General features: G+C 40.8%; 2 long non-coding RNA genes across 2 annotated transcripts in view; both read left to right on the top strand.

Moving 5' to 3' along the window:
- The window catches only part of LOC310908424, a 166,665-nt gene that overhangs the window by 120,521 nt on the left and 21,665 nt on the right, over positions 1–24,479 (top strand). The gene's annotated exons all lie outside the window — the stretch shown is intronic.
- On the top strand, positions 875–21,015 carry LOC310908423. Its single transcript, XR_014589849.1, has 3 exons — positions 875–1,031; positions 17,382–17,406; positions 20,596–21,015. It is a non-coding gene; the product is annotated as an uncharacterized lncRNA (long non-coding RNA).

The following is a 24,479-nucleotide window of genomic DNA, read 5'->3' as shown; positions in this document are numbered from 1 at the left end:
GAATGGATGCAATGTACTATAAATTATACACTTCTAAGTAGTACATTTTATGTCAAACAAGTTTTTCTTTCTCTTCTGCACTTTTGTACTCATTACACTGGTTACAGTTTGTTGCTGGTTTAAAGTTTCCTTCACCATGCCTTTTCCATAATGAATTCTGTTTCTTCTGGCCTTTGTACAACACTGATTTATAACATATATTTCCTTATAGACCTGCAAAGAGCTGGAGGTGTCTAAATGAACACTTTTGTTGCATGCCCAGAGGGTGCTTTTATGGTTTGGAAAACCTAAGCCTGCAGCTCAAAGTCCCAAATGGTGTATTCTTAGAGCATTTTGGTGTTTACAGAATGATGGTGAAAGGAGCAGAGATGTTTAATAAGATAGAGACGCTTGAGACTCTGAAGCAAAAATAGTCATTGTGAGGTTGAGGGCAGAAAAAGGCCTGTGCCATATTTGTAGCTTCTTTTTGTGCAAACCTGCTGACATTCTGCAGGGAGGCAAATTTTTTCTCTGTAGCTCTGCTGGTTGATTTTCAGGATCTATGTTTTCAGGGACTCTTGCAAAACTCATACAATCATACAGGAAAGGTTCTTAAATTAGTAATACAAACATTGGCAAATAGATGAAATCAACTATTGCTCTCTGTAATAATCTCTCGGGGTCTATCCCCATGGCCTCCACAGCACAATACCCTGCAGAGATGTACATGCCAGCACTGCATACGAGCTTTGTCTTGCTCATAAAACTAGGGTGGGCAGCATGACTAAAATGATCCCCATGTTGCTTTACATGTCCATTTATGAGCCTAAAACATATTCATGAAGAACATTATCTGCATTTTGTCTCTTCTTGCCTTAGCCAGATGTTTCTGTAACCTGCTTGGCTGCTGTGAGAGATGGAGGGGCCAAGTGGGAATTCTCAGTGCTGGTGTCAACTGGAGGTTGGTGTCACTCGCGATTGCACAGCTGTGCCCTTTTGTGAGAAGTCAGTCGGCTTCGCTGACAGCTGATCTGGAGCCAGGACACCAAAAGGTTAAGTCACAGCTTCTCTTTGCCTGCTGCTGCTCAGTTTCCCATGGCATGGGGAGGGATGATCCTGTGGTCCCAGTTTACCCTCTTCAGTCCTTCCTGAGCATTCGCTTGGCTGCAGCACTCTACCATATTAGGAGACTATGGAGCAAAGCCCAGGAGCCTGGATCAGGAACTCTCCTGTCAATCTGAAGAGCTGCTGCTATATTTAGTAAAAGACACATGGGAATAGCAGCTTAAATGTGGGAGGGGGCTGCTGGAATGCCGAAATGTGTTTGAATCCACTTGACTCTTGATGGAAACTCTCAGACTCTGCTATCTTTAGAGGGTCTTGTACAGAAATAAATTACCTTTCTCTATTTTTTTTTAATTAAAAGAAAAACAATTTAGCTGCCATATACCTCCACCACAATAGTTCTGATGAACACCAATTACAGCAGAGCAAAATAAGGCCCTTGTTAAATGTTTATTTACCCTCTTGTTTCAGTGGCATGCAAACTAATCAGCAATAAGTGTATTGCATTTAAATGCAATTATGACAGCCATGATAATGTGAATAACTTAGTTGTGGTGGTTATTTTTTCTTTTTCCTTATCTTCGTGTAATCACGAAGATGAGCAATAGATGCACCTTGTGTTTGAAATGCCCAAATAGGAAAGTGAGATAGTAGTGTTAGGAGCAGGAAGATTTTAATTTGCAATTAGCACACTTTCCTCACTGTAAACAAATGACCACCCCTTACATCTAGTGACCACAGAACAAGAGAGACCCTCCTCAATTATTAAATTCATAAAGGATGTAATGTGGTAGGAGTCTGATGCATCTGATGAACCACACTTTAACAGAAATGTACAGCTATTCTTCACCCAGAAAAGCAGGTTTCTGGGTTTTCAGCAAAGAGCAATGTTTAGTGGTTTTCTTTCCATTGTCTGCCTAGGCTGAGTGCTGTCTTGTGAAGGTCAAGTGACTCCTTTGTGGTCTGATACTGAGTCAGTAGCTAAACATGGAACCAGGATTCCCCAACTTCCCACTCATTTACAAGTCACTCATCTACATAATCTCTAGGAAAATCTCATAAGGCAAATCACCATCAGGAAGTGTGAGGGAGGAAAATCAGTTGAATTCCCTTGCACAAATTTATTTCCTCAGCACATCCAGGGAAAGGTAGAAGTTCGGCACTAAATGACTCATGGAGGGGCATTGGCTGTGGGTTTTTTTTTTTTTTTTTTTTTTTTTTTTTTTTTTTTTTTTTTTTTTTTTTAATTAGTTAAAAAGGAGAGTGTCGGAGCTCTGTGATCCTGCTATGGCTTTTGAATTGCCCATACCCATTCCCTTGGCTCTCTGCAGCACTGCAGTGTTACACCCATTCTGCCACAGCTCCACTCTCCAGCCCTATAGGCAGTGAGCATGGCAGAGCTTGGAAAATCTGATGCAGCTCAAGGCAGATATTATTCCTTGTTTTTCTTCTGGGGCTGGCCAGCTTCTCTGTACACAGAAATATGAATGGACACTCTTTCTCAAAAGAAAACCCTATCTGCCTTTGTTTAACATTTGTCTAGTGCTATCTAGCTGCTCCAGGTGTGCAAGATACTTGGTAGATACATAGAGATTTATATGTTTTTATATTTTGAAGGTATACACACACATCCACATATGTACTTGCTTTATAGCACTAGTGATCTTTGGTAAGATTTGCCTATTTTTATGTTTTCTTAATTTTCCATTTAAAAAATGCCTCTTAATAAGCATATGATCTAGTATCAGTATTGTGTGAGCAGTATTTCCATGATGACATTGTGACCCAAGCCTTTGATGCCAAGAAGCACTGCTGCTCAGCTCCTGCAGGTAGAAATGTACAGCCCAGGTTAGGTAATGCATGAAAACCTGCCTCCTCCTGAGGCATACAGAATTACAGTAATTTGGAAATGACTGGAGATGGTGGTACTTCCCATCCACTCTTGGAAGTGCAATTTTTAACTCCCAGGTCCAGAACCACCACAGGAGAAGTTTCTACTTTTTTATTGGACTCTCTATTGGGCAATTGTCCCTCTACTTATAACAGATGTTTCAGCTTTATCATGGAAAACTGTTTTTTTTCTAACATAAATGACTTTCTCTGGTTTATTCTGCTACTTGACTGACATTTCATATGCATACTGGTATATCAGCATGGAGTTTTTCTAAAAACCAGAAGGTAAATACAGCAAAACAATGAAGAGAAACCACAGCTTCAGAGGGAGTTACCTCAATTGCTGGCCTTTGACTTAGCATAAGTCAGTATCTAAGGAGTTTCATTAATGTTTCATTTTCCTTATCAGAAGTCATCCACTTTCTTTCTGTCTGAGCTGCTGTTCAGGAATACAGCAAAGAGAATTATAGTTTTTTCCATTAATTAGGGGTTGTTTTTCAAATCACACAGCGCTCTGTGAATAACTGGATGCATATTGTGTGTGTAGATAAACAATCATTAGTACAGTTTGTAAATATGGAATATATACCCAGAGTGTGTTCTGGTACTTTTCACACCGTTGCCAAACAAGTTTGTCTCTGTCTGGAATATGAACAACATCGAATGACATGCAGAATCCGGAGATTCTGGATTGCCCTGCATCAAAATAGAGGCGGTGATGCACTAAAGCATTCGGTAAACTCTGCCCTCTCCATCCACAGGTCTCCAACACGTGAGTCATGGTAGGCAAGCAGGTGTTTATCTTTGGCTTATGGTAATTTAGCAAGTATCAAATACAGTTGTTAACAGCCAGACCTCTGAAATGCATGGCAGGAGTAGGAAGTGGGTGGAACCAGAGGGTTATTCATGCCACGAGCATACATCCTGGGTCTTTGAGGTCCAGGAATAATTAGTTGCTCTTGCCCATGGGTGTGTATCACAGAGGTGCACTTGCACACTCTGTGGCAGGGTTCACGGCTGCTCAAGAGCCTCCTCCCCACAATGGGGGCTCACCCTTTGGAGTCAACAGATCTGGATGGATGGAGCCTGAGTAAGCCACCTCTGGCAGAGTGCAGTGCCACACAGAGGATTAGTGCAGCTATATTCAGTGCAGTGAAAGGCAGATATAGAGGTGCAGCCCCTTCTCTTCACCTTCTCTGTACTGCAGGTGATTTTAAAAGTGTCTGAATGCAGCTACTATGGACTATAAGAATAAATGCTTATAATAGCCTAAAAGCAAGGAGCAAATCACTTTGTGAAGGAAATCACTACAGATAACATCTTTCTGTTTTCCTGTAACTGGATCATTCTGCTTAGTTCATTGTTGATGTCCCATATCTGTTGATTGCCTGTAACTGGAAACACAAATGGATGGAATGACGAACACTTCTTACAGTCTAGAAAGTCTAACCATCATGTTAAGCTGACTTTCAAAATAACTGTGTTGATCTACCTGACTGAACATAACAATCTACCTGACATAACATAACAGAGGCATAACAATTTCCTGAGCAGGAAAACCCTTAAGTTAGCACAGGGTGATTTACTAGTTCAGAGGCCTTGATCAGTGGGGTATGAAAATTAGGAAGGGATGTTTCAGTGATCCTTTTCCTTGTCAATGTTTAGCTGTCCTTTTCCTCAGAGTACAGACTTGAAAGATCAGAAATTGCACTGTTCAGAGGCATTTGTTTGTGTCAGGTATCTGTGTCTGTCTGGGTTCCTGTATCACTTCCATTAATATTATTCCTACTGGTAAATGAATAAATGCAATCACAACTTCCACTTCTCTCCCAAGAAAATAAAATCTAAAATTTCTCCATTTGTCTAATGACTGCCACAGGAAGAACTGTTGGAAAGGGCCATCCTGAACAATGCTCACTTCCACTTCAGGCAGGAATGCTTCTTAGCTCTGAGAGAATTGTACATCACTGATCGTTCTCCTCTATGACTTTTCTCAATTTATGTTAGTCTTTGCTCAAAATGGCTCAAGATCCTTTAAACCAGCCTTCATTTAGTACATTTTATTGTATTTGTGACTGGGAAGATAGATAATGGAAATATTTGCTGAGAAAATAGGAGCCTTTGAGATACTGTTCTTGGTCATTTATTTTAGAAAAAACTGTGAGATCAAGAGAAAGTTATTATTTCCAGTAGGTTTCAGATATAGCTGTAAGTTTCATATTGAAAAACACGGGAGTTTCGCCCTTTATACCCAGAACTGATCTGAGCTGAAAGATACAATAAACACACAGCAACAAAGAAAGCACTCAAGGTTTATCATCCCTAGTTTTATTGATGAATGATGCCTGATAATCAGTCCCAGAGAGCATTAATAAAGCAAAGCAAATAAACCCAGCTGCTTTAGCAGGCACAAGAAGTCTTTAGGTCTAGATAAAACACTGAAAAACACTTGTTTCTTTTTTCCTATGTAGGGTTCTCTATTCCTGGACACTCATCCGTCTCTAGGGTGGCAGGAAGGGATGTCTTCATCTTAGTCCCCCTTTACATCAGTCTTCCTCATGCCTGGATTGATATTGCACTTATGCAGTCATTGCTCCTGGCATTTAACCATACCTTGTCACCCTGACAGAGTCTTCTTTGCTTGGAATCCTATTCCAGCTGTTCCAGGGTTCCTAAGCCAGGCCTGAAGCCTGCAGTCCACAGACATCTCATTAGGCAGCCTGCAACTCCTTTACTTCCCCCACTGCATTTAAATTAAGCCTGCTCACAAGTTTTGCATGTGAAAGTATGAGAAATACTCAATAGCTCTTCTGTGTTTGTCTTCTGTCAAGTTAAATAATTTCTTTGACAGCTTTTCATGGGCTTTCCTCGAGGGCAATGATCCCCACTGCCCCCTTTGCTGAACAGGGGTGTGCAGAGTGGCACAGGCACCTGCTCACAAAAACACCACAGCAAAAGTTTTTTCCAACTGCCAAAAAAACTGCCTCACCCAGAACTTGGTCTGGCTACAGGCTGGTTTTCATTTGCTCAGCCATGGGCTGCTTGTCTTGCTTTGAGCAGCAACATGTTGAAAAGTCAAATTGGTGTGGAAAATTCAGACTGGTGAGTATTAAGGTGGGATCTGGATTCCCAACCAAAATTAAGGGCTTTGAGAAACTAGTGATCTGTAAAATAAACAGAGGTTGAAGACAAGGGGGAGAGAAGCAGGAGTTGCCAGAGAAAAAAGGTGATTTTGTGTGACACGCTTGAGTGGATGTGTTCAGTCTCAGACATGACAAATTAGGCTAAAAAATTTGTTTTTTCCTATGGAAGTTGCATAACTTTGCACTGGGAGTCTTCAATACCTTGCATGTTGAGATGGCAAATTTTAGGATTGAAAATGTAGAGGAATCATCCAGGGGGAAAGGTCTTTTTTTTTTGAGAGGTACGATTGATAGCTGAAATCCTGGGAACCACAGTTATCTGAGAAAGCTTCGCCTCAGCACACAGTTAGATTTCTGCCTTCATGAATATTGTCCTTTCAAGACATATTTGCTAAATCATGTCCAGTTCACTATAATTTGCCAGCCCCATTTAACTTCATTAGTGCTGTGGCCCGTTCATATTGTTTAAAATGCATAGTGTTTCTTGGGAATGGCACATATGAAATTATGCAAACTGTTTAGAATAGCTTCACCTCAAGCATTCAGTATGGGTGACTTAAAAGGAATTTGAGAGAACTGCATTGTTCTGACACGTTACATTAAAGTCAGTAATTAAGTAATGTGTGTGCACTAACACATATAAGACAGTAAGAGAAATGGATGGTAGCAGTCACCCTGGTTCCCAGGGCTGTGTGGCCATGTAGGGCAAATTCCTCACTGCAGTGCTGCCTGCTTTGGCAGAGTTAGAGCAGACCTGCCCTTTTTTGGTTCCTATAGTGATGGCAGGCATAGATGCTTACACTGAGCACAGTGCCATACTGCAACATTCCACAGCTATCTACAGTTTGGGTGAAATCAGCAGTGCTGTGTCTGTTGATCTGAGATTTCATCTGGCCAGATATTCAGTAGATGTTTCAGATTAACAGGAGTGTGTGTATATACTTATTTTTTCATTGTTCCAAACTGTAACTGTATCCTGATGTTGCCCTCTCCCTAGTAGCATCAGAATGGTACTGATAAAGTATATCCATTTTACCAATGCAAACCAAACAAAAGTTATGAAAAAAAGCATGTGCAAAAGAGTGTATGCTAGCAAATAATTTCGATGGACTGTGGGCATTGCCCTTAGCTGCACAGAGAAGACTGGCTGTTCCAGGCTGTCCTTGTACACAGTCAGGGCTGGAGCAGGTCTCAGGCCACATGAGTGGTATTAACTGGCTCTTGTCCCACTTCTGGGTACAGGGAATAAGCATTGTGGTGGTCTGTCCCCTTCCTGGAAGTTACAAATACAGCAGAGGATTGTGCTTGGCTTTAAAACCCTGTGTGTGCTTCCTTGTCCCTCCTGATGTGCAGATCACACCATCACTTCTGTGAGGTCAAATGCCTTCTGAGTCAGCAGCTTCTACTGAACCTGTTAATTATTAAATATCTGTATTTTCCTTTTAACCTTTCTCTCCCTCTTTTCCCCCCCTTCCTTTAGTATATTCTTTGGTACTGTCCAACTAATCCTGGCACCTTCCCACATGGGAGTCTCTCAGTTTGCTCCTGGATTGAGCATCTCCCTGTAACTTGCATTAAGTGGTTCAGAAGGGTAAGGCTTACAGTAACAGTCTGTATTCTTCCAGAAAGAGTGTGTTTTAGGTCAAAGGATAAGCATGTTATTGTAAAGACTGTTGAATAGTGATTAAAGCCATAGGGAAATTATTTGTTTATTCAATGAAGTGGAAGGCTATGCTGGATTCCCTGGCAACAGGCTGAAGCACTGTGTTGTGATGCAATTGCTCTCGTTCCCCTAAAGCCTAAGCACCATCCAGGGCCGTGGTGTGATTGTCCCAGGCTCCCATAGCCAGGGCAGGATGGGTTGCCTTTGTGGAATGGTGAGCTGTCACAGAGGGGTGGGAAGTGCCACAGCAGCTCCAGGCTGCTTTCCCATTCAAAAAAAAAAAAAAAAAAAAAAAAAAAAAAAAAAAAAAAGAGTTTTTTTTTCCCTAGGAAACCCCTGGCTAAAACAGCATGATTCCCATTGCAAAGCTACACAAGCTGACATTCAGAGTAGGGGACTTCCCCAAAATGCAGCTTAGTCCTAAATTAATGTCATATTCCATGAACTTTCTAGACCTTCCCTCCTTATTATTTAAATGCTCTGAATCTGTGAATTCAGCTGGGGAGGTGCTGGTGACTGGGTTAAATTTTGCAATTTGCCACTTTTGCTCATCCCGTTCTGTTTAGTAAGATGCTGACCATACTGGTCAAAAGGCCTCACTTAAATTTCAGTCATTTGCCAACACATGAAATGTTTTGCATGCTTTCTGTTGGTGATTTACAGAGCCATAAATGAAATAAAACTAAAGAGGAAGCCATCACAAATGCCTGTTTCACGTCTCCTTCTCTCTGTCTGTCTCTCACGTTTTATTGGTATAATTATAGCTCATCTCCCCATGTTCCCTTAGCAACAGATGAGGAGGAGGATGGCTGCCTGTCTGCACCACTGCCTCGCTCAGAGGACATGGCGAGTGGTGCTGCTGTGCCTCCTGTCCCAGGGTGGGATGCTGCCAGGAGGGGAGCTTCTGCAGGATGACCCACGACCACAAGTACTCAGACATGCTGCTTTGAAGTACCAGACAGGTTTCTCAGATGATCTCTTGGGGATTTTATTTGAGTTTTGTAAGAAACATGCACACAATGTTGCCAAGACTTGCACATTTTTTTGTATGACTATGTCCTTGACCAGAATAATTTGGTTTTAAAACTGCACCCTAGTACAAGAGCCTGGCTTAGGTCAGCTGGAGAAGGGCCAGCAGCTTCCTGCACCTCTTCTCAAAGGAAGGTAACAGCTGAACTCAATTCTTGGGCCTCCTAGGCTACCAAAAGAAGGCAATCTCATTTCCAGTTACTCAGACACTTCCTTCCTGGCAGGTGCTGGTCTGGGGCTGGAGCTTCTTGCCTCTTCTCCATCCCTCCTGGGCAGGTCTTCTGACTCCTGTCTTCCAGGGGCCACAAAGTTGAAATTGTCTCACTGTCTTTGTAGAATAATAAATATAGTTTTCTACATCTTATTATGTGGGAGTGGATTAGAAATCTCAATGACAGCACTCACCTGTATTTCTTAAAGTCACATTTTCAGATGTGTGCTTCCCCAGAAGTCCTGGAAGAGCATGACATGTGTTAGTTCTTTGGTACTGATATCCAGGAAAATTGTAAAGTAACAAATAAGTGATTCAATGCCATCTAAGCTGTCCAAGCAAAAGAGAGACGGAAAAAGGCTTTCAGTGTTGGCAGACACCAGCCATTTAACCACCTTCCTGAGCCCTTTGGCTGCATGCCTCTGTCCATCTGTTGTCAGATTCAGAGGAGGAGCTTGGTCACCGCAGCGGTGCTCTCATAGCTGCACCCACTCTTGAGATGTGAGGGTCAGGGAGAAAGCTGTTAGGCCCAGGAATAGAGAGCAGATGGGAACCATTCTGCCCCACAGCCTTTATACCCTGTACAATACATAGATATCATGCTGTGACCCAAAAAGACACAAAATCAGATGTGTTCCTGCCCTAGGGGAAAAGCTTCCTATCAGGGACTGCCTTTCTTAAAAGATCTTACATGTAATTGATACCATATCACACGTGCCAGTCCCTGCATCTGCCTGTGGCTGAGTTCTGCTCAGAACAGGAGAAGAGGGGTCATCTGGGAGTCTGTGCCCCCAATGGTCTGCGTTGCCTGAGGGCCCCATGAAAGTCAAGGGGAGAGGAGCAGCACCTGAGTCCTGCAGGTCTCATCATCTCCCACAGCCCTAGATGCTTCTGGCACATGGAGTGGCTGGATAGAGGTGAAATCTGGCTCCTCTGCAGCTCCACAAGGCTGGGCGGAGGCCTGACCTCTCCCCACCTGGTATCCCCTTGGCTGGAGCTCCTGCATTTATTTCCAGAACAAAACTTCTTGTTTGGCAAGGAGGCACGATAGAAATAAAGGCCTGGATGTTCTCAGAAAACCCTAGTTCAGGCATTGTCAGTCTCATTCTGTTAAGTTTAGAAAGATAAAGCCACTGGTATTGAAAAGAGCCTTGTCAAATTAAATCAAACCTATTCCTCTCTGGAAATTAATCACCCCAGTTTAGACTGGAACAATCGTGTATACTGCCTGAGACTAATTTTGTGTTCCCCTCTCAGATTTTAAGGCACTCATACAGCCAAAGCAAGCTGCAGTAATTCCATGCAACCTGCAGGCTTGGGCTTCATTCCTGCCTCACAAGGGCTTGTTAAAGGTTGCAAGAGTTCAAAACATGCAGAGCTGAAAGGACAAGACCAGACTTCAAATAGACAGATCTCCAACTAAGCAAGTTTAAAATTACTCAGAAACATGCTTTATCTTTATCAGAAATGTCAGAATAGTTCTTGTTTTTGCAGGATTGAGCATCCACCCGGCTTTCCCATAGCGTGGCAGTATGGGGGCTGTACTGGGGCATGCCTTTTGTGTTTGGTGTGTCTCTGGGTGTCCAAAACAGGAAAGTCTCTTGTTCTTGAGAAGGTAACATAGTTATGTGATTGTGTGAGGCCAGAGAAAGGTTTTCCAAACTTCTCCTGTGAACAAAATGACCTCACTACAAAATCTTATTATTTTATAATGCAGAGTATGGTGCAGTGCTACTCCATCCACATCTCTTCTCTGACTCTTGCTCAGTGTCATTACTAAAGCCAACATAAAATCACAGGGAAGGAGTAACCTTCACCTGGAAACCAGGGTGTAAAGGAATGGGAAAGTTTAGTCAAGTTCTGTTTCTGTTTTACCCATTGAGGTGAAATTTCTAACTTGAATTCTACTGAACTTTTCAGACATGAACAAACAAGTTCCAAGTATAGGTCCTGAAAACAGGACAGGGCTTAGAGACATCCCTGGGGAATCTCCAGGTGACTGTTTTCAGGGAAGAGTGGTGCAAATGGAAGATTATTCTGTTTGACTACTTGCTCGGTTTCCTGGTTGGTTTGGAAACGTATTTCCCCTGACTTCAAAGACATGTGGGCAGAACTGAACTCCCTGTTTGTGAGTCTACTGGAGTCAGACTAAGGGCAAATATAGACCTGAAATAGACCAGCTCTGGCAGCCTGACTGTGAACAGAAACCACCAGCTGTTGACAGTACAAAAACTATTCAAAGAATCTCTAGAGCCAGTGCAAGTTGGCTCCTTCCATCCACCATGAGTGACAGCTGTAGAGAAGTCTTCGGAGAAGCAGAGCATGCCTTTCCCATTTCCAGAAACAGAACCTGCCTTGGCTGACCCTGCCTGAGAGCTGTGTTGGTTTATGGGCCAAATGCTCAGAGAGATGGCATAAAAAGATACAGGATTGCTTATGATCAGGTGTGGGTCCAAGTTTCTTTCTAGTCCAGCGCTATCAAGAGAAATGTCAAGTGTGTCCATTCATCTTCCTGCCTTCCCACCACCAGTTCTTCTAGACTCAACATCAATGTCACTAGTGCTGAGTAACTAGATCCCACAGTCAGCACAAACACCATATAACTTTCCTCCTTTGGAATAACACAAACACCATCAAGCTTTCTTCTTTTGGAACAATCTTTCTGTCTCCCAGGCAGTTTCAGAGACCTGATGGCTTTCACTGGCCAGCTTGCTGGCTGACGGAAGAGTCAGTCTGTGGTGCTTAGCCTTGGAGATGTACTGAAATCAAGAGGTCTTCTAAAGAGCTGGACTATTTGCCTTGATGCTAAATAGTCTCACAGTCCACTTTTTGTGCTCCCCAGGCACAAAAGGAAAGACGGTCCTCATCCCTTTCTGGGCTGCATCAGCATTGACAACAAACTGTTCGTCTACATTTTGGGAGATAAAATATTTCCTAGGGTCAGCCACAATTCTTCCCACCTTTGAGTCTTCTGAGAGACTGGGACTACAGAGTAAGGAAGTATTTGAGCATGTCTTTTTAACTGATCTAAGTGGTAACAAAATTTACTTCAAGGGCTTAATTTGGGAGTAGTGTAAAATCCTATGGTAGCTCCCACCCTAACGTGTGTTAAGTAAGTAAATTGTAGTGAAATGTAGGTATTTCCAGTCTGCAGAATTGTTTCCACCTTTTTAGAAGGACATTGATCTCTCAGACACCTCAAATACAGTGCAATGTTGCAAACTGTGGTTCTGCAATTTCAAGCTTCATATTGGCTCAAGAAGTGGTTGACTGCTTAGGCTGAAAGATATTTTAGCATCACCTTGGCCCAGCTGGTTTTAAAACTCTTTTATAAATATCCACAAACAACCAGTCCTGGATATAACCTCTGGGTTTTGATGCACTTTGATCTTTTCTGCTGTTACCTTCCTTATGCGTGTTTAGCCAAAGTCACTGGATTATGCTGAATAAACTGTCTCAATGGGATTTTATGCAGCATCAGGCAAACCTAATTTGACTATATAAAGCTCATGCTGTCCCACAGTTATCTCTGTCAACAGTGATTGAAGCAACTCGTATTTTCAATATGGTAACTAGAAGTACCATAGCTTATTTTGTATTATAGGTCCAAATTGCAGACCACAGAAGGAGGCAGGAGAAAACCTGCCAGTGTGACACTCTTCAGCATGAGGATGTCTGAATAAATCTGGAGAGCTATAACTGAACCTCTTCCTGTAAAATACATCCCATTACAGTGCAAGTGGAGCTGTAATAGTCTCCTTTGATCTCTGCCAATACATGTATTTACTTAGGCATTGTGCAGGCAACAAAAGAAATGCATATTGTTTTCTAATCCCCATCTGTACTTGTCAATGTCTGTAGACCTTCTAAAACCCACTTTCATTATGTGTGGGGTCCCATCCTACTCCTGTGTGTGATAATTAGAAAGTGAACCTTCTAGACTGCCTTCTCCCATTCATTGTTATTTGATCAGGTGAAGAAATACCAGGAAAGAATCATCAGGATTGGCTTTTAAAATGGTTTTAAAATGCTTTTTTGTTACTATGACTGGACCTGGGACAATGGTAGATGTGCCTCAAAAGTCTGCTAAAAATCAAAATGTGTATTGCATGTATCATAGGTTGTGGTTGTAAATAGCTGGCTTTCAGATGAAAAGGCCAGCTCTCTGGGTAGCTCAGGTCTCTGAGATGGCTAAAAAAATAATTGGCTATATTAGTCAATGCAAAATAAAAGCTCTAATTTCTACCTTTGTACGTTGCCTGTACCACAGTATCTACATGTTTATACTAAGGTAGGGTTTTTGAGGTAGGGTTCACCTCTTTTCAGCATCTTCCTTGCTTCCCACTGTAATGGCTGTCCTACCCAGAGACCACTTGTTTGTGCAGTGCATGCTTGGACAAAGGAAAACAAAGGTAGATTCATATTTCTTTGGCTGACAGTTGCCTTATATTATTTCAATATTTTCATTTCAGTGATAGGCTGAAATCATACTTCTGTCAAAAAAAATCTAAGTGGTAACTATACAAAGCCTCTAAATTTTAAAATTACATATGCCTAAATCTGGGCAGGAGGTGTCACCTTGCTAAATTTCACAGTCCTATATGAGGGATGGACCCACCTTAAAAAAGTCATCCTAATCTTTTTTCTTCTCCTCTGAAATAAGCAAAGATCTCTATTTTAACCACTCCTCTTGAAAGCAGCCAGACTGTTTTCAATAGATGTTATAAAACAAGAGACTTTGTGGTTTGATACACAAACCAACATGAAAAACTTCAGCTGAAAACCCAGGTGAGGTTCATAAACTAGAAACAGCATATGATCAAATGATACAGTAATGAGTTTTCAAGGGCAGGAATTGATTAAATAGTTAAGATTTCAGAATACAAATTGCTAGACACTTGTTGGCATTAGGAGAATTAGTGTGGGGCAGATTCCACAGCCAATTCCAGTCTATTGTGAATCAAGGATTTCGCCTTTTTTCTTGAAGTGATGGTACAGTTAATATTCTGCTAATAGACTGAATCTCTCCACAATCAAGCCTAAATAATCTGCAGAGCCATGCACTGCACTTATCAGTTTGTGTTTGTGTATTAACTATACTTCTGTGTATACTTCTATGTGTTATACCTTCTTACTAGCAATTATATGCTGTAATTAGCCTCCCTGGAGTCTTAATTTCGGAAGCAAAGTTAGTAATTTCAGCTCATCTCTTTTCGTGTGTGTGTATACATGTGCAAACACATATACACAAACAAAATGTTCAGCTGCCAGAACTGTGTGTCTGAGTTGACAACTGTTTTAAGAGCAGAACACAATAACCATTAAGCCTAAGAACAAGATGAACAAGTATTTCTGAGCTGCTATTTAACTTCTCACTCTGTAATTTATCTAGTAATTTTTAAAATGACCACAGTGTGTGTCTGTCTCACTAAGGTTATATGGGGTTTCTCATGCTTACCAGGGTATAAGTAGCTCTTTGTCCCATCAATGTGAATTTCTTTAGAGCAACTATGGAATCCCCATGTGCTCGTCATGAGCTGATGCACTGTGGATAATGGATTTCTCCCTACCAAATTGGTAGCTTTTAAATTCAGGCTGCCTGTGATGAAAGTCATGCCACGTCCTGTCTTTAAGCTTAATTCCCTCTTCAACCTACTTTCTCACTCTGTACTTGTGAGAGATCAATTTCCCAACTGTCTTCTGGAAGATTGGAACTCTGTGATTAATATGTAAATTATTTTTGGTTTTTTATTAGCTTTATGTGAATTATGTTTAACCTATTAGTTCTCCATATTTCCAAACATGTCATTCTCATCCATTTCAAGGATATAGGGTACTTGCTGACAGAATAATCAAATCCATACCTAGTGTAATAAGAATAAGTGAAGGGAAGGACATGATTATATGACCAGGGTGAGCTGTCATGGCTTCAGTCTCACAGAAGTGTTCTCCTAGATTTGGCAATGCAATGCAAGGTCTTCATTTGCATTTCCCAAGCAGCCCTTGGGAAGTAACCCACTGTTGTCATTACAGGTTTTTCACGGATAGTTCCAGTTATTTTACTATTTATTTTGTAATCTCCAACAATCAAGGTAGCCTAGGTAGATGAACATGACAAGTCTGAATTTCTCGGAAAAAACATCAGCTAGACACCACCAGCTTATTTCTCCTTCACTCACCACCTCTCCTGCCTCTCATTTTAGCTAATCCTCTCTCCACACAAACCATTTTTCTGGTTAGCAGAAAATGGATTGAGTAAAACATGCTGTGTCTCTGCTGTGAGTCCAGGCTTGAACTCCCTGCCCAGGAGCCACCCAAAAGATAGGAATGTACCTTCTGCATCAGACCAAAGGGGACCTGACCCAAGACTGGGGGTTTTCACAGCAGCAGATGCCAACAGGGAGAAATAACTGCATTCAGTATAGGCATTTCCATTGGAGTTTGCCATTTAGGTTCCCTCTGGAGAAAAACTGCCACCCATGTGAATGTTTGATTCACCTACCCTAAAGCAAATGCTTAAAATAGGACTAATGAATAGCTCCCTAAAGTGTGCCTTTTTCTGTCACTGGAGCATGAAGGACTTGGGTTGAGAAGGTCAGCTGTTCACATCTTGATTATCAGTGTCTGAAAGTCAAGCAACGTAAGTCCCACTGACACAATGTTTTAAGACAAAACCTTAGGTTTTCTTCGGGCTCAGTCATGAGGGAGGGAATAAAGGAAGGAAAACCTGAATATTATTTGAGTAAAAAGAGTAAACGCATTAAAAAATTTGAAATCAGAAATTTTGCCATGACTGTGCTGATTATTCTACCTATACTGTCTGAAATACTGTGTCTTAAATATTTAAGGTGTAGGTTTTGGAGGCCTTTGCTGCATATTGCTGTGTCAATTCACTGACAACCAGCAGAGGTTCATTTTTAATGGTCTTGTTTTAGGGCTTATGGACTGTGTATATTTTATTTCAGCAGGCTACTCTACAGATACTTATTGTTTATCAAACTCTACAGAGTTTATTGTTATCCAATAAACAAACATATCCTGAAAGAAATTAGGCTTTCCAATGATGCTTCTCTATTCAAGGTATATTTTGGCATTCTGGCCTATGCATAGAGAAAATATAATGGCCTATCTCTGGTTTAGACACTTTTTTTTATGATAAAAGGCAGAAGGGATAATTCAAGCCTGATGTCTGGTTTGTATTATTTGAATCAAAAATAATGACCTAAAATGGTGTTTTCTGTCGGCTCTCCCTGAAGGATCAGCCACCATATGCATAACTGTCTACGTACTGAACTTCAACAAATATACACAATAAAAAAAAAGGGGGGGAAAGAAAAAATAATAATATTTTTAAACTTTTTTATCTGACCTGCTCTTGGGGTTTTTCTTTAAGCAAACTTTCATGTGATAATACATAGGGTGGGATAATCAGGGATTTTAGTTTCAGGGGGTGAATTCTGAATTGCCACTTTTATATTACTAGCCTAAGCAGGAAAGGATAAGGTGCTTCTGTCACCAGTGAGTGGTAGGTGGTGCAGAATTTATGTCGGAAAGCTTCTTCTAACTCTTGTTCTGGCACTGAAGGAAGTCTTTCATGAAAATGATGGGCAAAAACTTTGAGGGATAATTCTTGGTTGTTCCTTGTTAATCTCTTTTTTTAATATACAGAAGGACAAGACAAACTGAAAACCACAGGTCTCTGTGAGAGCCACTGCGATGCTTAAACTACCATGTGATTGCAACTAGTATAAAAAATAGGAATTTAATAAATTAATTTCATTGTACTTTCATATGAGTCTGCAGTGTGCCCTAGCAGCTGGTCAAGGGAGGGGATGGTCCTGCTCTGCTCTGCATTGGTGTGGCCTCACCCTGAGTCCTGGGGGCAGTTTTGGGAGCCACAATATCAAAAAGATATAAAGTTATTGGAAAGTGTCCAAAGGACACCCATGAGGATGGTGAAGGGCCTTGAGGAGAAGTGTATGAGGAGCCACTGAGGTCACTTGGTCTATTCATCCTGGCGAGTAGACTGAGGGGAGATCTCATTGTATCTTCAACATTCTCATGAGGGAAAGTGGAGAGGCAGGTGCTGATCTCTTACTCTTGTGACCAGGGACAGAATTCAAGGTAACCATGTGAAGCTGAGTCAGGGGAGGTTTAAGTTGAATATCAGTAAAAGGTTCTTCGTCCGGAGGGTGTTTGGAGCAGGGTCCCCAGGGAAGTGGTCACAGCACCAGCCTGACAGAGGCCAAGAAGTGTTTGGACAATGCTCTCAGGGACCTGGCGTGACTCTTGGGGTGCCGTGTGTAGGGCCAGGGGTTGGACTCAATGATCACAATGGGTCTCTTCTAATTCAGCATGTTCTATGATTTTCATTTCCTGTCATTTTTTTTCCCCCTAGAATAATCTGGGATCATGAAAGGCAAGTATGATTTGGGAGACATGGTCTGTCTGGCTTCACTTCAGAAGCACTTTGCAGGAGCCACCACGGAGTTGTGCTTGATGTGGTATGCAAGAAACAGCAGCTTTGTTGTAATTCCACAAAGTAGATGTAGAGAAAGGTCTACAACATGTTACAGGCCAACCAAAAAAGAAAGTCAATCCTTGTAAGACAGTCCTATTCCTGAGAATTTTTATATTAACTTGCTCCAAGACAGCAAAGCCAAGTATTTTCTCTTATGTCTAGTTTTCTGAATTAATGATCACCAGGGGGCTTTTGAAGGAGCATGAGTCAGTGGTTTCACTTGAGGGCACCAGATACACTCAAAGTAGAAATGAAGGCAAACTCTTAATATGCTTTGGGGATAAATACAAACTAAAAGGAAAAATCATGCTCATCCAGCCATCAGTTTTAAAATGAAGTATGAAGAAAAAATGTCAGCCTTTACACTGTTTAAGTTTATTCTGAATCTTTAATATTAGCCTGTTCATTACAGTTGAAAAAATACGTGCACACATAGATCACAAATATATGAAAATGTACTTCTTGTATATATGTGTACATATATATGTGTTAAAATTGGGAATTGCAAACTGCATTGGGCACTTTTGACATGTTAATTTTTAAATAATCCTCACTGAATGTACCAAGATTCCACCTAAAGGATTCATCATGTTTCCTTTGAATCAGCATAAGGAGGCCTGGAAATCTAAGAGTAAATGACCACTTGTCAGTAAATGACAACTCTCTTGTGATCTATGACAACTGGATGAAATTAATGTCAGACCAAGGAATCATAAATTCAGATGGAAATTTAAAAAAACCCAAAAACAAACAAACAAAAAACAAAACCAAAAACAAACAAACAAACCCCCCCACCTTCATGGAGACCACAAGCTGCTTAATCAGAGTGTTGCTCCTAAAATCTGTCTGCACTTTTATGAAATAACCCTATTAGCATAGCACATCTGGAATACATCTTCCAGGACTTTAAACTAATGCAATCAGAAGTAGAAACAGTATTTCATCCAGCTCAAATCTCTAAATCTGCTTGTTGCCTAGAAGATGCCATGTAATATTTATAGTCTATGCCACACCAGTAACAAGAGTTAGTTAGATCTTATTATTGCTGAGTGGTGAACCTTTTCATTGTGATAAAACATTGAGCAAGCCATTAAAAATGAAATAATGGCTTATAGAAATATTATGTACTGTAATGCTTTGCAGTGGCTGTAAAGCTATCCACCTCACATTTATCAGTGAGTCTGGTGATTACTTATCAATAGCAATTGAGCTGAAAAGCTTTCTGGGGATGAATAAAAACCTACAGAGACCCAGTGATGAACACAGCCTATTTATTGTGGTCAGCCAACGGGTTTTCAGACTCAGGGCTCACTATAGCCAACACTGGTTACAAGAAGGGAAAAGGGAAAAGAGAGGTGCAGGAATTTGTTCCACATAGACAAGAATTTTTAAGCTCTTGGCAATATTGAATCAATGCTATTTAGGCCTCCATTTGGCAAGGACTTTAAAGTGCTTAAGTTCAAGCAAATTAATAGTTTCAGCTCCATGATGCTACTGGAAAGCCCCATAAACATGTGAGTATTAAGAGTCATGTTGGCAGAATTCCTTTACATTTTCTGTATTTTCTAATTTATACTTTCTGTACATAGTCTTTATCTCTTAAAGGTAAGCAAGAGTTTTGTAAAACCAAAACCTCTGCACCTGGATGTCCCCATGCACTAATTATTGCTAATTTGTCAGCCTAATGAATTATTTTGTTGACACTCAACAAACACTTGAATTTACAGTCCTATTCCAGCTTTTAGGAGAATCTTGGTAGCCTTTTTCTTCCTTTCATTGTAGCATATTCTCTCTTTCCATATAAGCATATATAGTTTTGTATGCTCTTCTCTTCAATTACTTAGTAGAAACTTTTATATTTCAAAATTTCAGATGGGAAAGCCTGAGGGAAATTGCCCAGCAAAAATGAGTGTATTTGTGACCCAGTTGTTTTTGAAGATGATGGTCTTCTGTTGACAGAAGTTCCTGGGCATCATTATGAGTCACACTTCCAAGTCACTGATGATTTCCTAAATTAACCTGATACAAATAAATTCCCTGTTATTGTTGGCATATCTCTTTTCCGCATGACTAGATCTGAAAGGGGAAAAAAGTGCCCATTGTGAAGTCACCACCATAAAAAATTTCCATCTATGAGAATTGCCATTTTTTTCTATTCTTTATATTCACTCCTGTGTGATACTACTCCTAGTCATTCCTCATTTTGGAATAACAAACTTCTGATGAAAGACAAGAGTCAGAATGGCTGAAACAAATACATTTTTGCCATCCCCTTTATGCTTTTCTGTGTGGCTGTGGACAGAGGCTCTTCTGAGAAGGGCCAAAGCAGGGGAATGAAAAAGCAGAGAGGAAGGGAGAGACCTGGGAACTAAGCAGTGCTGTGGAAGTCTCTCATTGTAACATCAAGACAGTGTGGATATCTTCTTTTTCTAGCACAGATGGTCTGTGAGTGTGTGTGTTGCTGGCATTGGCTCCATGCATGTAGCCCTATTATCTAGAGCTTTGTAGTTCCACCTGTTCTTCAGAAAAAAAAATGTGTGTTGGTTGCCTTGGTACTTTCCTAAATAAACCTGGGGCTTGCAGGTACGAGGCAGAGATTACAGCCCTGCCCTCCATGAGCATCCCAGGAGCCCAAGATGGGGTAAGAGTGGATGAGGGCAAGTAAACCACAGACACAGTCCAGGGAAGGTCAAAAATCACAAACAGGTAATAAACTGCTAAGTGCGTCATTTTAATCACATACCCCTGATTTACACAGAAAACATCTTTCCAAGGTTCTGGTTGCCAGGATACTCAGAAACTGGATTCATTGAAATTAAATAAAAGCTCTAAATGGAAAAGGTATTTTTTTAAAAAAATTGGGGTTTAAAAAGATTTACACTCATATGATTGCATTTGGTAACATTATTACAAGTGACTGAGCAAAGTGTATATAATTTTTTTTGTGCAAATACCCAATATATTCTCTGCTGTATATAAAGTTTCACTCCATATTTTTTACAGAAGGACTGGGAAAATCATAATATTTCTTTTGTTTGTTTCCTGTGGCAAAAGAGTTCCTATTTTCTCTCCATCTTTCTGTTGTAGGCAGAATCTCATTCCTCTGAGGAGGTAAAGCAAAGATACCATAATGAATATGTTATAAATTCCACCTCAGGACATGTTCTACTTCTTGAAAAGGAACTAAAATTAGAAGTGTTTCTTCAAATAAAAGTCTGTGTCACTTCATTTTAGAGGTCCTCCGAGATTTTAACAGCTGTATGAACCGGGGAAGTGCTGAAGAATAAAGCATCCTAAACACCTCTTCTGTGTGAGCTTGTGTGAGGAGAACCTGTAGGTTCCTGTGGGTGTGCATGGGGAAATAGTCACCAGAAAACAGCAGGTCCAGGAGAGAAACACTGCGGGCTCAGGAGGGTGTGAACACCTGCACACTGCTGGTCCTGCTTAATCTCTGAGAGCTGAGAAACTCAGGACACCCAGAGTTGCCTGACAGTGTCCAAGGCCACCCCACCCTCAGGACACCACCATGAAGGTGCAAAGACTGTATATATACCTGGTGTGAGCAGGCAGCCCTGGAAGTGCTGCTCAAACACCCATCCAGAAGCTGTGGCACATCAGGATGATTGCCCACTCCTGAGTGAAGTGTTGGGCCCCAGCCTGGGGGGTGTAAAAATTGAGTGTACTGCCTGAATAAGTGCCTGCTATTAAAAGTAGTGTCTTGGATTCCATTTATGTTAACAGTTTCAATGGTAAAAGTTCTACAGCTATTAATTGGGATCTGTCTCCCCTGACTTGATTCCTGGAGGGACAATAAAAGTAGAGTGTATACAACATTTACAGGGTCCTTTACTCTGTTCTGAAAAACTCCCCCAGCAGAATCCATGTCCCTCTCTTCACACCAGTAAGGAGCCCTGAAAAGGTCACACACACAGTTGTTGGTAGAGCTAAGAAAAAAAGCTGTTTAGAGAAGCTTTAGTAATATGTCTCTTTTCACCACTGAAGATAGAGGGATGGTTGAGATGAGAACTTAACTCTGAGATGAGAAAACCTATGTTTTAATTTTGGCAGCAAATTTATACATGAGGCTTTCACAGGTGGAGATCCAATGCTGAACTCAAGCAAAAGTAAAGGCACTTATTGGCACTGAAAATGTCCTGCTATGTACAAACAAATGACAAGAGAGAGCACCAGCTCCAGGGGATGTACAGAATAAATAGACAAGAAATGTGATGGTGGCAGGGAAACCATAGCTGGCAGGGAAGGAAGGATTTGCTCAACATCACAAACACGACAGGTCCTTTGCAGGGCAAGTGCACTGACCCAACTGTGAGGCCATGCCCAGTAAAAATGTGCTTCCCTGTTTCTCTAGTTTTATGTAAAAAAAATCAGTTTTCCAGCATTTCTTCTTCATTTTTATCTTGTCTTCATCTGACTTCTTCTAATCTAAAATGAACTTTTTAAAAAAAATACATTTTTCAAAAAATTTCTTTTAAAGTAGTCCTGGACAATGGAGGCTGGAACCACTACTAGTTATTGACTGTAGTACAGCATTTCAGGCATCAAAATGGAAATCCTCAAAAGTATCTGATTAAGAGCAAAAAGTTATCCAGTCTTCTCTCCCTATCTTGGTGTGGGTTATATAAAATATTATTTCTGTTTCTTAAAATAATAATAATAATAATTCTTCACAATTAATAATTGTGAAGAAAATCATTCATGCACCAGGCTTCAATTTATAATGAATGTGTTTTAATGGGAAAGCAGTTTACTGCTTTGGAGTATATTCACTTGAAAGTACAATGGGACAACTTCTGTGATGGCTTTCTCAAATAGCACAGTAGAGAACATGAATCATTAATGATTTATCATCTGCAATTTATATCTTATTTATTCCCTCCCTTTAATTTAATTTACTTTTATATATGGGAGATTGAAACACACTTCTCCTGCTTAGGCAAAACGTAATGTGAATGAAAACCTTATCAGAGAGATGGCAGCAGCCTAAAACTGTTGTGCTGTGTTAAACACAAACAGGCGAGGTGTAAAAATGAAGAGGCGTGGTAGAAACCATAACACCCATAGAAAATGGGTGGTAAGATTATTTTAGGTAACAGTAGTTCACAGCTCAGTTGGGCTGGATGCTGAGCTGCCTTGATAAAAAGTTGCTTAAGAAATACTCAGATAAAATCAAGGTCTTGATTTCACTATCTTTAAGGATATCCAGAACTTAAGAATTTGCTTAATGCTCTGCTTCTTGTTATCTGGGTTAAGTGCCTGAAAACAGAGGTTCAAAATATTTACTTTCTCCGTGGTGCCTGCAGTGCTCATTCTGCAGGAGACTCCATGAGGATGGTGGTTCTCAAGAAATATTCCATGGGTTTTGGTACTTTCAGTTTTAACATTTTGTTTTCCTTTCGTGGGCAAGTACATTCCACTCCCAGCCCCCTAAGCTCCTCCAAAGTCCATTCTGCAATTTGGTAATCACAGCCCTTTTTGGCCTTGGCAAATTCAGCAATTCATGACAGGAGAAGAGCTCCTTGCCATTTCTCAGCCAGCTCCAAGTACTCTCACACTCCTGTATTGATCCCCTACTCCAACCCTTGCACTTGAGCTGTGCCCAGGACTTGCCCCTTCTTACCCTCACACAAATGCCAAAATGTCTGGGAATTGGGTGCAGGGAGAGCAGGGAAGATGGGGAGGGGACAATCAAAGACCAGTTGGCTGCTAGCTCCCATCTTTCCCCAAGCAGGTGTTACTTGTGTCCAGAAAGAGATTTACTACTACAAAGGGACCCAAATCTGCAAAAAATATGGCTTCTGATATGTAGCTAAAGGACAGACTTGTTTGCACTTATTTGGAATCGAAGTAATTTTTTCCTGGTATTTATAACTAGGTAGGATGTAGCTGCACCTGATTTTTCCTTGTCTAGCTTGTTCTGTCACGTTGGCTTGTGTTATACTAAAAATGATCCAGACATGTTTTCTGAATGTCAGCTTGTTCGTTTGAGTTTTAATTTCCCAACCAAGATAAGAAGCTTGAAAACTGATACCCCAGAGGGAAATTGGCTGAAATGCTTTAAACTACAGACTGTGGTAAAAGAAAGCCACCTACAGAGAAATATATCGGCACCAAACATATGTTTAAAATTGACTTTTAAAATAGATGTAACTGGGGATTAAACTACTATCATCGTACTGGCAACTCAGTGCCACTGTGTGCAAAGAGAGCATGGGGACTTTAATCAACTCATTCATTCATGTCAAATCTTTGTAGCTTATGTAAAAAACAAACCTCAACCCTTCTGTATGTCCCTAAGTGGCCCTGACAGCTGACTATGATTTGATCAAAACACCTCTTTTTCTGAGTGCAACTTCCTCTTCCTTTAAAAATGAACAGTTTTAAAGCATCAGACCTCTAGCTTACTTTCATTGCCTTTTTACAAGAAAAGTTTAGCTTAAATATTAATGCTCCGGCTGAAGATGATCTATCTTCAGTGCTTTATTACTTATTAGACTCTCCATTGGTGAGGAAAAAATTTATTATGAGCAGAACCTACTCAATCAGCTGTTCAGGACTTTTGACACTCAGTGGAAAACACCCACAGAATCACTAATTAGTCCTTTTGCAAGAGCACTGACTATTCAGGAGACAATTGGGGCAGGCTTCCTGGCAGAAGACCATTCGTTGTAAGCAGGGTTTGCAAAGGAACACCAAGGAGTCTTTGGGAATCAATAGCTGTCTGGCAAATTCAGCTCACAGAGAAGGAAAAAAAAAAAAAAAAAAAAAAAAAAGATAATTGGAGGAAATGCTGTTTGTGGTTATGTGGATTTAACCCCCCCAGTCATCAGGATATCTAATGAGCCCAGGGCTTGTACTTGCAGAAGTTTTGCCAGTTCAGCTGTGCATGGCTGGAGTCACATTGAACACAGGTGAGAGCTTGGCATAAACCTTATATATCCCTCCAGAGACCACCAC

Source organism: Zosterops lateralis, assembly GCF_965231275.1.
Source record: "Zosterops lateralis genome assembly, chromosome: 4".
Taxonomy (NCBI): domain Eukaryota; kingdom Metazoa; phylum Chordata; class Aves; order Passeriformes; family Zosteropidae; genus Zosterops; species Zosterops lateralis.
This window is presented reverse-complemented; position numbering and strand designations above follow the sequence as displayed.